Source organism: Ostrea edulis, chromosome 1 (genome assembly GCF_947568905.1).
Source record: "Ostrea edulis chromosome 1, xbOstEdul1.1, whole genome shotgun sequence".
Taxonomy (NCBI): Eukaryota; Metazoa; Mollusca; class Bivalvia; order Ostreida; family Ostreidae; genus Ostrea; species Ostrea edulis.
The window spans coordinates 42478913-42490671 of record NC_079164.1 but is presented as its reverse complement, the minus strand read 5'-3'; the positions used below and the strand labels follow the sequence as shown (position 1 = coordinate 42490671).

At 40.1% G+C, this 11759-nt stretch overlaps 1 long non-coding RNA gene across 1 annotated transcript; it reads left to right on the top strand.

Annotated features, from left to right (window-relative positions):
- Positions 1–670: 670 nt before the first annotated feature.
- Positions 671–2223, top strand: LOC125665645 (uncharacterized). The gene is made up of 2 exons (XR_007366293.1): positions 671–820; positions 1969–2223. It is a non-coding gene; the product is annotated as an uncharacterized LOC125665645 (long non-coding RNA).
- The last annotated feature ends 9536 nt before the right edge of the window (positions 2224–11759 follow it).

Below are 11759 nucleotides of genomic sequence, written 5' to 3'. Positions count from 1 at the left end.
TACGGTAACTCATATTCATCCGACCCATTGACTGGGATATTAAATGTGTCTAAAACTAAAGCATAGTTTTGAAGAATTTCCATCTTTTGAAAGGGCAGTTGATATCTAAATGTCGGGTTGTAGGCTACAGCAAACTATTTTTTCTTCTCATGTAAGCTTTTGAATAAATTCTGCCTCATAAGAATACAAAAAAGTCAGCAAATAATGCAGCAGAATTTTGTACATCTAATTTCAACATAATGAATTAACGCCAGTGTGTTAAATTTCTCCACATAACAGGGTTCATTTTTGCTTTTAACAGCATTATATACTTTAAGATTGAGGTATTTGACGTCTTTGTCTACCTAGGTGCAATTGTGAGCAAAGGAGTAACAGACAAGGAGATTTGCAGCAGACTGTCTCATACCAGAGTGGCCTTCAACAGATAATTAACAACAAGATAATTATGACCAAATAATCAACTTCTAAAAAGTACAATCATATATTGTATCCAGATCTGGAAAATAACCAAAGGAGATGACACTTTCCTCCACAAGTGTATTAAAATCCCGGCCTGTAAAGACTACACATGAAAGAATGGGAGAATTAGCCACCATGGAAAAGATAAGTAACATAATCAAAGAGATAGAAATGGATAAGGCAGTACTGAGAATGAGAAGTGATAGTCATACCTTAATAGGCCTTGATACACACAAAGGAAATAAGGAAGACCGAAGGAAACATGAGGAAAGAGAAAGGAAAGAATTCAGTTCATGGGATGATGGCAAAGACAAAACAGAATGGAGAGGATTATCTACATGGACAGAAGGAACTTATGATGGTACTTGAAGTGATTAAATTTCACCGAAAATGTAATCTTCATATTTCAGTACAAATTGATTTCTTAATCTTAAAATGACCTGGAATTCAATATCACATTGATATGTTGATTGGTTGTATATTCTTTAACGCTCCTATCGAGAATTTTTCACTCATATGGAGACGCCACCATTGCCGATGATGGGATGCAAATTTTGGGCCTATGCTCGGCGCTTATGGCCTTTGAGCAAGGAGGGATCTTATCGTATCAAACCTGTTGTGACACGGGCCTCCGTTTTTGCGGTTTCATATTGGTTCTGGAAAAAGATGTGCGACGTACTCTATTACCATTGCAAATTCTATTTGCTTCGTGCCATCATCTTTTCTCTCACAAAGATAAAATTACAATATAAAATCATGAAAATTTGAAGATAACAAAAAGTGACAATCTGATAAATTCCATACAAAATTAAAAGGAAACACGAACCCTTGAACACACCAGAGGAGGAGGAGGAGGAGTAAGCATCCCCTGTTCACCGGTCACATCTATCGTAAACACTTTATCAAAATCAGGCAAAGGGAGAATTCCATAGTCAATGTCAGCATGCAAAGAACTGTCCAACAATTGGTTTGAAACACATCAGACAGCATTTGACCTAATGACAAGTTGTATTTGCAAATTTTTAAGATCATTTTAACAACCATAGAATTTACGAAATGCGGACTTTAAACACCACTGTTGAAACCCCTGTAACAGTAACATAAACTTATTTATCAAGAGCTTGCCTCGATTTGATCAATTGAGAGATATAAACACTATACATATGCAGGTGATAATGGAATATGGGAAGGTAACGATGGAAAATCTAAAGTCATCCTGTTTATCATAAAGTTGAGTTGCTAGTTTGTCATTGGTTGGTTGAGTGTATATTTGTGTACATCATGTCGAGACTTTTTCACTCATATTGAGACGTCACCAGCTGTAGGTGAAGTACCACAAATTTAGACCTATGCATAGCTCCTATGGCCGTAGCAGTGATGGTTCTTTAACGTGCCAATGCCTGCCGTAACATAGGACCACTGTGTTTAAGGTCATATCCAAAAGACTTGTGATTTATGAATGCCAGACGTTTTGCGAAGGGGACACCAATTCCCATGTTTACCTTTTAGGTTCGACGCGGCCATGGCACAAGTGGGACTCAAACTCACGATCTCCTAGTTACGAAACAAACTTTCTACCATCGAGCTACTGCCACTGGTGTGTAGATATTGGCGATGAGGAACTCCAGCATCTTTTTAAAATGAACTTAGGAGCGTTTATGTTTAAAATCAGAGATGTTTAGAAAAGTAATTTTTGAATGACGGACTGATCACAAAATATGAAGATTTACGTATTCCACTTTTATTGAAGAAAGAGCAACTGTCTATGACGCATTTTTTTTTAATTTATCGTGAGGAATGGTCGTACGTTTTGATGCTGTAAGAGTCCATTTTGACTTTCCACTTTTATATCGTATTAATATTTGTATCACGAGTATTTCAAATTAATATATCGTCTCCATCCTAGTGAAGAAGTGCTCAATTTTGTGCACAGTGGTTTGTAGATATGGCCACCTTCCTCTCCCCCTTTTGAACAATAAACTGTGCATTTATGTCAAAATCATTCCAGTCCGCCTCCAGCATGGCATACTAAGTACATAAAAAGGGGGGAAATGCGGCTGAACAAAGGTTGGTATAAGTTTACCTATAGTGCTCAACTTCGGTAGAATAATCAAATAATAAATGTTTATTCGGTATATACATACGTATATGTACATACCAAGAATAACCCATGGAAGCTCAAAAGCTTATTTCCAATGGGGTCCTTTGGTGCACGGATGTTGGCGCTAGACGTCACTGTGGGAGGAGACCGGAGTACCCATAGGAAACTCACGTGTCCGAACGAACCATACCCACTCGTATACAACCACTGCTGATCCCGGGAAACGAACTCAGATCGCAGCTGTAAAAGGGAGAGTACTATCCGAGTTAAGCATTCTAAACATTAAAAATGGAAAAACATTTGAATTTAGTTTAGCTCAAATCGTGTCCATGCCCTTTAATTATACATGTAAACAGATAAAAGTGCACGACACAAAATCATGTCAATTTTAATGATACAAATATTACACCAATATCTTTGCTTTAAGGTATGAGACAAAATCAAGATTATTCCTAGTAATAATGTGTTTATTACATGTTACAATGGGACACGTTTTTCGCATTGCTGCGCGAGTCATTTCCTCCCGAATATAGAGGGCGCGCAGCACACTGTGGTCCTTGCAATGGTTGGTGTCATATAAGGAATAGATATAACAAGAGGCCCACAGGCCTTATCTGTCACTTGAGTACTAGTGAAAAAGTATCACTACTTCCTAGGTCTATGAAATCTAGAAGAAGAAAAAAATCATATTCTGAATATCTAAGCTAAATTCTGATGTTAAACAACAGTATAAAACAAGATGTGTTCTTAAAACTTCACTGCCCTCAAAAGTACATACACTGATGAAAAGTTTTAAACAATATAATAGGTGTATTAACATTAAAACATATGACTAATTTGGACCCATCCTAGAGTCAAAACCCTGAGTTGTAAAATAACCATTTTTTGTACACCCTTTTCTGCTATTCCCAAGTATGCATTTAGATTTTATACAGTATGAGCAAACTTACAAATAAATACTGCACACTAGGTTTAGCCCCACCCTGGTGTCAGAACCCCTACCCCGGGGATCATCAAATTTACAATTTTGGTAAAGGACTACCTGCTCTTTCTAAATATCCATTTAGTTTCAATTTAGTATCAATGACACTAAAGAAGATGCCTATATGTAGTAAGTTTGGCACCGCCCTGGGGCCAGAACCCATACCCCGAGGATCATGGATTTTACAATTTTGGTAAAGGCTCTCCTGCTCTTCATCACTATGCATTTTGTTTTTCTTAAACATGTGCAGTTGTAGAGGAGATTTTTGAAAATTGGTCAATTTTGGGCAGTTTTTGCCCCACCCCTAAGGACCCAGGGGTGCAGGAATCCCGAAATTTACAATTTATGTCCCCCTTGTCCCAAAGATGCTTTATACCAAATTTGAAAAGAATTGGAATGATAGTTATCAAGAAGATTGATTGATTGTATCTTGTTTAACGTCTCTCGAGAGAATTTTTCACTCATATGGAGACCGGTGAAAGGCTTCAAATTTAGACCTTAATGCCTGTGTCACATTACTAGCGGGTACCGGGCGAGGTATAGGTATCGGGGGGGGGGGGGGGGGGGGACCTGTCAAGATCTAACATCGTAGGGACACATTTCCAAGTCTGCCGGGTGATTAGCTCTCCTCATATACCGCCCTCACCTCGGGCGGGACAAGGAAGGCAGCCGTATGTTTACCGAGCGGAGAGCGTATGGAATGATGGTGTTGGTGGCCGCCCGATATCCGTAAGGTTATCGGTAGGTAACCGGGAGGGGTACGTCCGGTACCCATACGGACATCGTACGGACTAGGTACCCCCGTGCGGTCACCGCTCGGACACCTGAGGGGTATCGGATGAAGCCCGGACGATGTCCGTTCTGAGAACATCCGGGTATCGTTCGGTGACCTTTGCCTTTTCATGCATGTTAAGTCTAGCAGTTTGGCGTTGCGGAGTTGTGTGTTTTTGTGGTTCTCGTGGGTGATGTCGTAATACAGGGGATGCCCCTCGAAGAATGCTGCCACCTTCTCATCCACTTCAATGGGGACCGTCTCCAGCTTTGTGTAGTACTTGAGGTGGCTGAGATCGACAGCGACTCCATGCCTGACCCACTGTGTGGCTACCCGGCTGGCCCCCTGGCCTGTTCCCTGGCTGGTCCCCGGACGGGTCCCCTGGTCTGTGTACCCTCCCCGATCGCCAACGTCCTGTCCCTCTTCGTCGGAAGGGGGTACCTGAGGGGGTGGCGGGACATCTTCCCCCTCCTCTACTGCCACTGCCCTCTCCTTTCTGGGAGAAGTCCTTGTCCTCTTCCCTTTCTTATCCTTGTTTGCTTTCTTTGGGGGCATGTTAACTTTGAAACTTTGCTCAAAGTTTTCTAAAAAAAAACTGTACAAAAATGTACAAAAAGTTGTGAAAGTTCTGACGTGAAACGACCTACGTGCTGTACAAACTCAAAGTGTGGGAAAGGGCGCTCGGCCGGTCTGTTTTATAGGGCCCCAGGTAGCCGTACGGCGTCCATCCGGGCACCTTTGCATCATCCGGGCATCTGCCGAGCACCGAATGGACATCGGTCGAGCATCGGACGGGAGCCGCCAGGAGATCGTTCGGATATCGGTGGGAAAGTTCCCGCCATTTTACGAACTGTCTATCACCGGCGTGCAGTGGTCACCGTTGGGTGTCCGGCAGGCCACCGTAAGGCATACTCCGGTGAGCCTTGCGGTGGACAAACGATGGGGTTGACATCGCCAGGATTTAACTCCGCGCTAAAAGCTGCCGGTGGGGTATACGGGCCCTGAATGGCGTGTTCTCACCGCATGGTCCCCGGCCGGACACTTTTCAGATTTTGGCATTCTCAGGCCGCTCAGAACCCGCTACCTAGTCGGATACCTAATCGCAGTGTAATGTGACACAGGTATTACTTGGCGCTTACGGCTAGTGAGCAGTGAGGGTTCTTTAGCGTGCCACACCTACTGCGACACGGGACATCCGTTTTTAAGGTCATCTCCGAGGACCCGTGACATTCATACTTGATGCCGAGCGTTTGACAATGGAACTGTCACTACCCGTTCTAACGACTTAGGTCTGTCGCGGCCGGGATTCGAACCCCGGCCTTCCGCATGCAGGGCGAATGCTCCAACCTCTAGGCCACCGCGGCGGTCTATTGTTCACACATTTAATAACTGACCATTTTGGTCCCACCCTGATACCAAAACCCCTACCCCTGGGATCATCAAATTTACAATTTTGGTAAAGGACTACCTGTTTTTTCTAAATATCTATTTAGTTTCAATTTAGTATCAATAGCACAAAAGAAGATGTTATTTAAATGTTTTACACATGAACACTATATACCAAGTTTGGCCCCCGCCCTGGAGTTAGAACACCTACCCCGGGGATCATGAAAGTTACAATTTTGGTAGAGGCGTTCCTGCTCTACATCACTTTGCATTTAGTTTTGCTTACGCGTGTGCGGTTCTTGAGAAGATTTTTGAAAATTGTTCAATTTTGGAGAGTTTTTGCCCCGCCCCTAGGGCCCCAGAGTCCTGAAATTTACAATTCTGTCCCGCTTGTCCCAAAGATGCGTCATGTCAAATATGAAAAGAATTGGACTGGTAGTTATCAAGAAGTAGTTACATGTAAAAATGTTCAATTGTTAACGCACGACACACGTCGCCGGACGACAACCAATTGCAAAAGATTAAGTGTAGTGACTTAAAACAGTATAACTGAACAATAATTATAGTGTCCCTTGTGTGAATTTTTCGCAAGCAATGTAGGGTCACGATGCAATGTAAGAAAGTATGTAAATATGAACTAGTCATGGACTCCTTTAAACCAGGATCAGGATGTCTTTAGTATGAAAGATGAAGACAACGAACAGTGATCAATCTCATAACTCCTATAAGCAATACAAAATAGAGAGTTGGGCAAACACTGGCCCCCGGAGAGATATACAACAGGTGGGATCAGTTGTCAAGGAGGAACAAACATCTACCAACCGGTCACACCTGCCGTGAGCCTTATATCTTGATCAGGTAAACGGAGTAATCCGTTGTCAAAATCTGTGTGCCAAGAACGGTCTAACAGTCGGTATGAAACACGTCAGACAGCATTTGACGAAATGATAGGTTGTATCGGCAAACTAGATTGTTATAACGACCAGAGATTGCGAAATGCTGACTTCAAACGAGACTTTTGAAACCCCTGCATCATCAACTTGTTTTTCAGTAGCCTGCCTCTATTTAAAAACTGATTCCATCGTCGGAAACCCACATTCGGTCGCACTTTCTTTTACCTCCCGTGGGGTACAACGCTGATATTTTCGCTAGAAGGTGCGTCTCAGCTTCTCTATGCGATTGGTCGCTTTACCATTCCTCATAGCGATATTCAACCAATGAAAAAGCTCACTATTTCTAGTGTTCGGGAGCACAGAAAAACATGGCTTTTGAAGCGAAGATTTTGACAAGTTGAAAAGCTTTCAGCGAGATGCTTTACTACTTCTTTGTTAGTTTGGTTTGAAATGAATTTTATTCAAAATATACATGTACCTAACATCTTATCTCTTTCCTCCTTCATTTTGTCCACCTTCGTGACCATTGACTCGTTGAATTATCTTACCCGATTTCATTTATTCGTACAAAGGCTGCACGCAAATGACACGTCTGTGGATGAAAGTTTAGGCACTCTAGAGCATAGCTGTACTGTTCAAGTGAAGTTTTTGACGACAGAGCCCTGTAACCCCGATCTTTGATAGTGGCACAACAAAACACACTTTCATGGACGCCGCCATTACCTCTAGCGCTTGGAGTTCCGGGAATACTTACGGTGATTCCAGTTGGTCCTCGATAGGTCACGTAAGGTCATGCATGTTAATGAGTTATGCGAAAACTCACGGGAGGTGCGACCGACCGTGGGTTTCCGACGATGACGCAGAACAAGCTCTTGCGTATCGAATCAGTTGAGAGATATAAACACCAGCTTCAGGTAATAATTGAATATTTCTACATAAATATGGTAAGTTGACGATGGAGAAGCTGAAATCACATATCAGCAATTCTTCATTATTAATTTCCACAATATTTTCGACAATCAAAACACAATTATATATGCCTGAAATTAAATGTACACACCAAGGCTTTATATATTTCACATTGGACAAAATCACAAGTTGCTCTGTACACAAGGTGCTAATAAAAAAAAACATATTAATTACCTCAGACATTGGTATCTCTAGTGTAATATATCTGTTGAAATATGTTTTTCGCTTGTGATTCAATATTTAGAAATAAATTTTTATGCAAATCAATTTACAGTTCTTCTTGCACTGAATGTGCACAAAAATAAGTATCAGGCACGCAGCAACAATGGGGGTGGGGTGTCCCTTTCTATTATTACATGCAAAGTTTGTTATTTTTACTTGCAGAGTTCAATCTATATAGATAGCCCCCCCCCCCCCCCTCCCCACCGTATTGTCGTGAATTGTAGTAGCAATGTAAAATATAATCTATGAATTAAAAGATTAACCCTTGCCCTCTTCCTTTACAGTTTAGGACTTAAAGCTTTGGATTTTGTTTTTTAATTGTCAAGAATTTTCAGGCAATATTATTAAGTCCCCCCCCCCCCCCCCCTTTAAAAACGATGCTACGTACCCGAGAATATCACATGCTTCATTGTATTCAAGAAGTCTGTTGTTTTTAAAACACATTTCTTCTCAAATTACCGGGAAAAATTGCATTATAACTTGGACAGAAATAAACACTAAATACGGTTGTAACATCCCCTCCACTGACTTCCCAAAGTGCACATTTAAACTAAACCTTGTTTTTATCATAGATATACTACAACCTGTTAAAACTTAGTATAATAAACACTTTGGTAACGTCGTCGCCTTCGGAAACCCACGATGGAGAGAGGAAGAAAGCGTAATCAACCGTGGGTTTCCGACGATGTGGTAACGTAAGCTTTACTGTTTGTTAATACTATTTTATGTGAAGCTTAGTACCGCGATGGTAAGTGCGCCCCTTACGTCCGGTGTAAGGGGAGTAACTGCAAAAATATAGGCCATTGACTTGTCAATATATCTCTTGAACTGTTCAAATAACTACAGGAAACATTTCAAAACACATTTCATTTTTTACATATTTGGGTTGTACAAAGAATTGCTCCATTACTAAAAGAGTGACAACTTATTTCCACAGCCTTCTTACATTATACTCATTAATTCATCTTTAAATGGGCAGATGCAATTTAGCTCCTATCAAAATGATCTTTGCATGTCCAGCTGAACTCTTCAAAACACCATGGCTTAGAATGATTACTCCCAAGGGACAAATGGAATCTTGCAAAGAGAGAATTTGCCTCTAATCAAAATGTCAAACTGAACTCTTTAAAACACATTGGCTTATTTCCATGAGACAATTCCTTGTCTGTTGAGTGATATGCTTTGCAGGTTTTTTAATACAATTTAAATGTATATATGAAAGGTGAAAATAACGAACAGTGATCAATCTCATAACTCCTATAAGCAATACAAAATAGATAGTTGGGCAAACACGGACCCCTGGACACACCAGGTGGGATCAGGTGCTTAGGAGGAGTAAACATCCCCTGTCATTATCATTAATGATAGAAACAAATTAATTATTCATACTGTTATGTAGCTATAGTTTAAGAAAACATGTGCATTTCTTGAATAAGGTTACTGCTTTCCTCTCTGATATTTGTAGGGATTACCTCCCTTAAAGCATTTTAATGACCTGCTTTTATGCTGCAATTTACATTCTCTACAGATGCACAAATTGACAAAAGTTTGTTGATTCTAGGACTCAAACCTACATCAGCTAAAAATAGGGCTACGCCATATCATCTTAATTATAGGTCACAATGACCTTGATTTAGTGTGCGACACATCTACTTAATTAAAGGCTGGGAAAAATTTACACCCTTACAGCAATTAAGTTTATATGGCAAGAGGGGCGGGGCTTAGGAGTGTTGTCAGCAGCCAGGGCTGCGTTCAAAATCGTAGTAGCTGGCCTAAGTATGGTGGCTGATTTGTGCCAATTTATACAATTTGTTGTCTTTTCGTTATTTTGAGGTGAAAAGTAGCTATTATCATCATTTTATCTTTTTTTCGCTATTTCGGACAAAAAGTCCCTAATAAGTATTGTTTTGTTGTCTTTTCGTCTCAAAATAAAAGATGAAAAGGAATAACAGCCATCATATCTTGTGCTACGATCTTGAACACAGCCCTGATGTGTTTGTCTCTACACATGGTCTGCAGCAGACGATATTTTGAACAGGGAGACTGGCATGACTATATCAAAATAAAATAAAAGATTAAGTTTTCTTCAATTTTTCTACCGCTCAGCTCCATTTGTGAGGCACTGAAAGGATATGTTTAGAAGTTAACAAAACTTCACCCTAAGAACTACGAAATAAATTTATCCTTGTTTCATCAATTTCTTTTAAAACATGAAGTTTTTAGATAATATACACACGTACCGGTTAATATGATATACTAGTCCTTCTGATTTTCCTCTTGCTACCTTTCAATTATGAGAACCACTTGGGGGGGTGGGGGGTGGGGGGTGGGGTGGGGGGTGGGGTGGGGTTGTAGCTGTGCAATGATGGACATGTGCATTGAATGATTATTAAGAAACACTTTGTCCATTAGTTCATTATAATATTTGAAGATGTGCTATCTGTGATTGTCTCTTCTGACATCATAATGTTCACACAGAGTCCAGATCATTGCTTAATTAGCTCAAAGATGGTTGCTGATCAATTGGTCACGTGACATTATTGGTGAAATACAATGGGGGGTTACAAAACTGACCTTGGAAATGGTTGCTTAATCAGACAAACAACTTTGACATTATTCGAGAAAAAGCTAATAAATCCTGCAAAACACTAAAACATTGATCGGACTGAACAGTTGTAATAAAGTGTCCAAGTTGTTATCTTAAAGTTAACCAACTTTTTTAAGGAATGTGATTAAACATTATTAAAAATAAAATCTGGATTTACCAATGATATGCGAGCAAGTTTTTTTTCCCACGTTTTACAGTGATTTGATTACATTTCCTTTGGCGCAATCCCTCTGATCTAAAACTAAGCAAGGATGCTCATGCAATGTGCGAGTCAACATCCAGTGTACACAACAACAAAAGATAACCACACCCACAAACTGCCAATCTCTAGTTTATAATAGAAATTCAACCCTACTTAAAATTTTTGATGCCAAAATTAAACCTTCATGCGATTTTACGTCATAAATTGATATGGCCAATATATGCAGTTGTGAGGGGAACAAACATACCTATTTTGAAATTTCAGTACAACAGCTTAATCTTTAGTTTTGCAAAATAAGTTCTGCAATCTGAATGTGACCAGAAACTTCATATCTTCCACCATTTTCATCAATTGGTTACTTTTATACCCAATTGCCAGCAAGATGAATTAACTGATCAAGTTTGATGATTCTAGACCAAATAATTGTCTAGTTATGAGTCAGACAGAAATTTGCCATATCATCTTAATTACAGGTCACAGTGACCTAACTTTAGTGTGCGACCCACCCTCTACCCAAGATGTAATAGCTGACAAAGTCTGATGATTCTAGGTCTCTTAGTATTTAAGTTACGAGCCAGACATGAAGTGGGACAAACCGTTAACGGTCATACATGATCGCCATACAAATAAATGTTCCGTCTTAGACTGGCTTATAATAATACATGGATTAGGATATATTTCTCGAAGGTGGGGTCCATCTTGGCAATTTTTCCATCAGGTAGTGGGATAGGGTCTTCAATAATATACAACATCAATGTCGCTTTCCTGTTTCTCAATCTCAAATACAAAGGGTGTATAAATGCAGCCATCAGCTTGGGGTGCTTCATCAGATCCCCTCTCCAACATGAACTCAAAATTCCTGAATAGAGGCCTGATTATATCCCTCCCTCTCCAGCTCTGCCTTGTTAGTGCCCAAAAAGTGAACATGGAATTACAATATACATGCAAGTATACTGCAACCATGATCTAAAATCAGAATACTCTGCTTCACTTCTTAAAAACAAGAGGCCACATCACTCACCTGAATTACCTTGCCCCATATTTAAAGATTTTCCCTATATATTCACATGTAAAACTTCGATCAACGATTTTTACAAACTTGAATCTGAACTATGTCAGGAAGCTTTCATGTAAATATAAATTTCTTTGGCCTCATGGTTCTTGA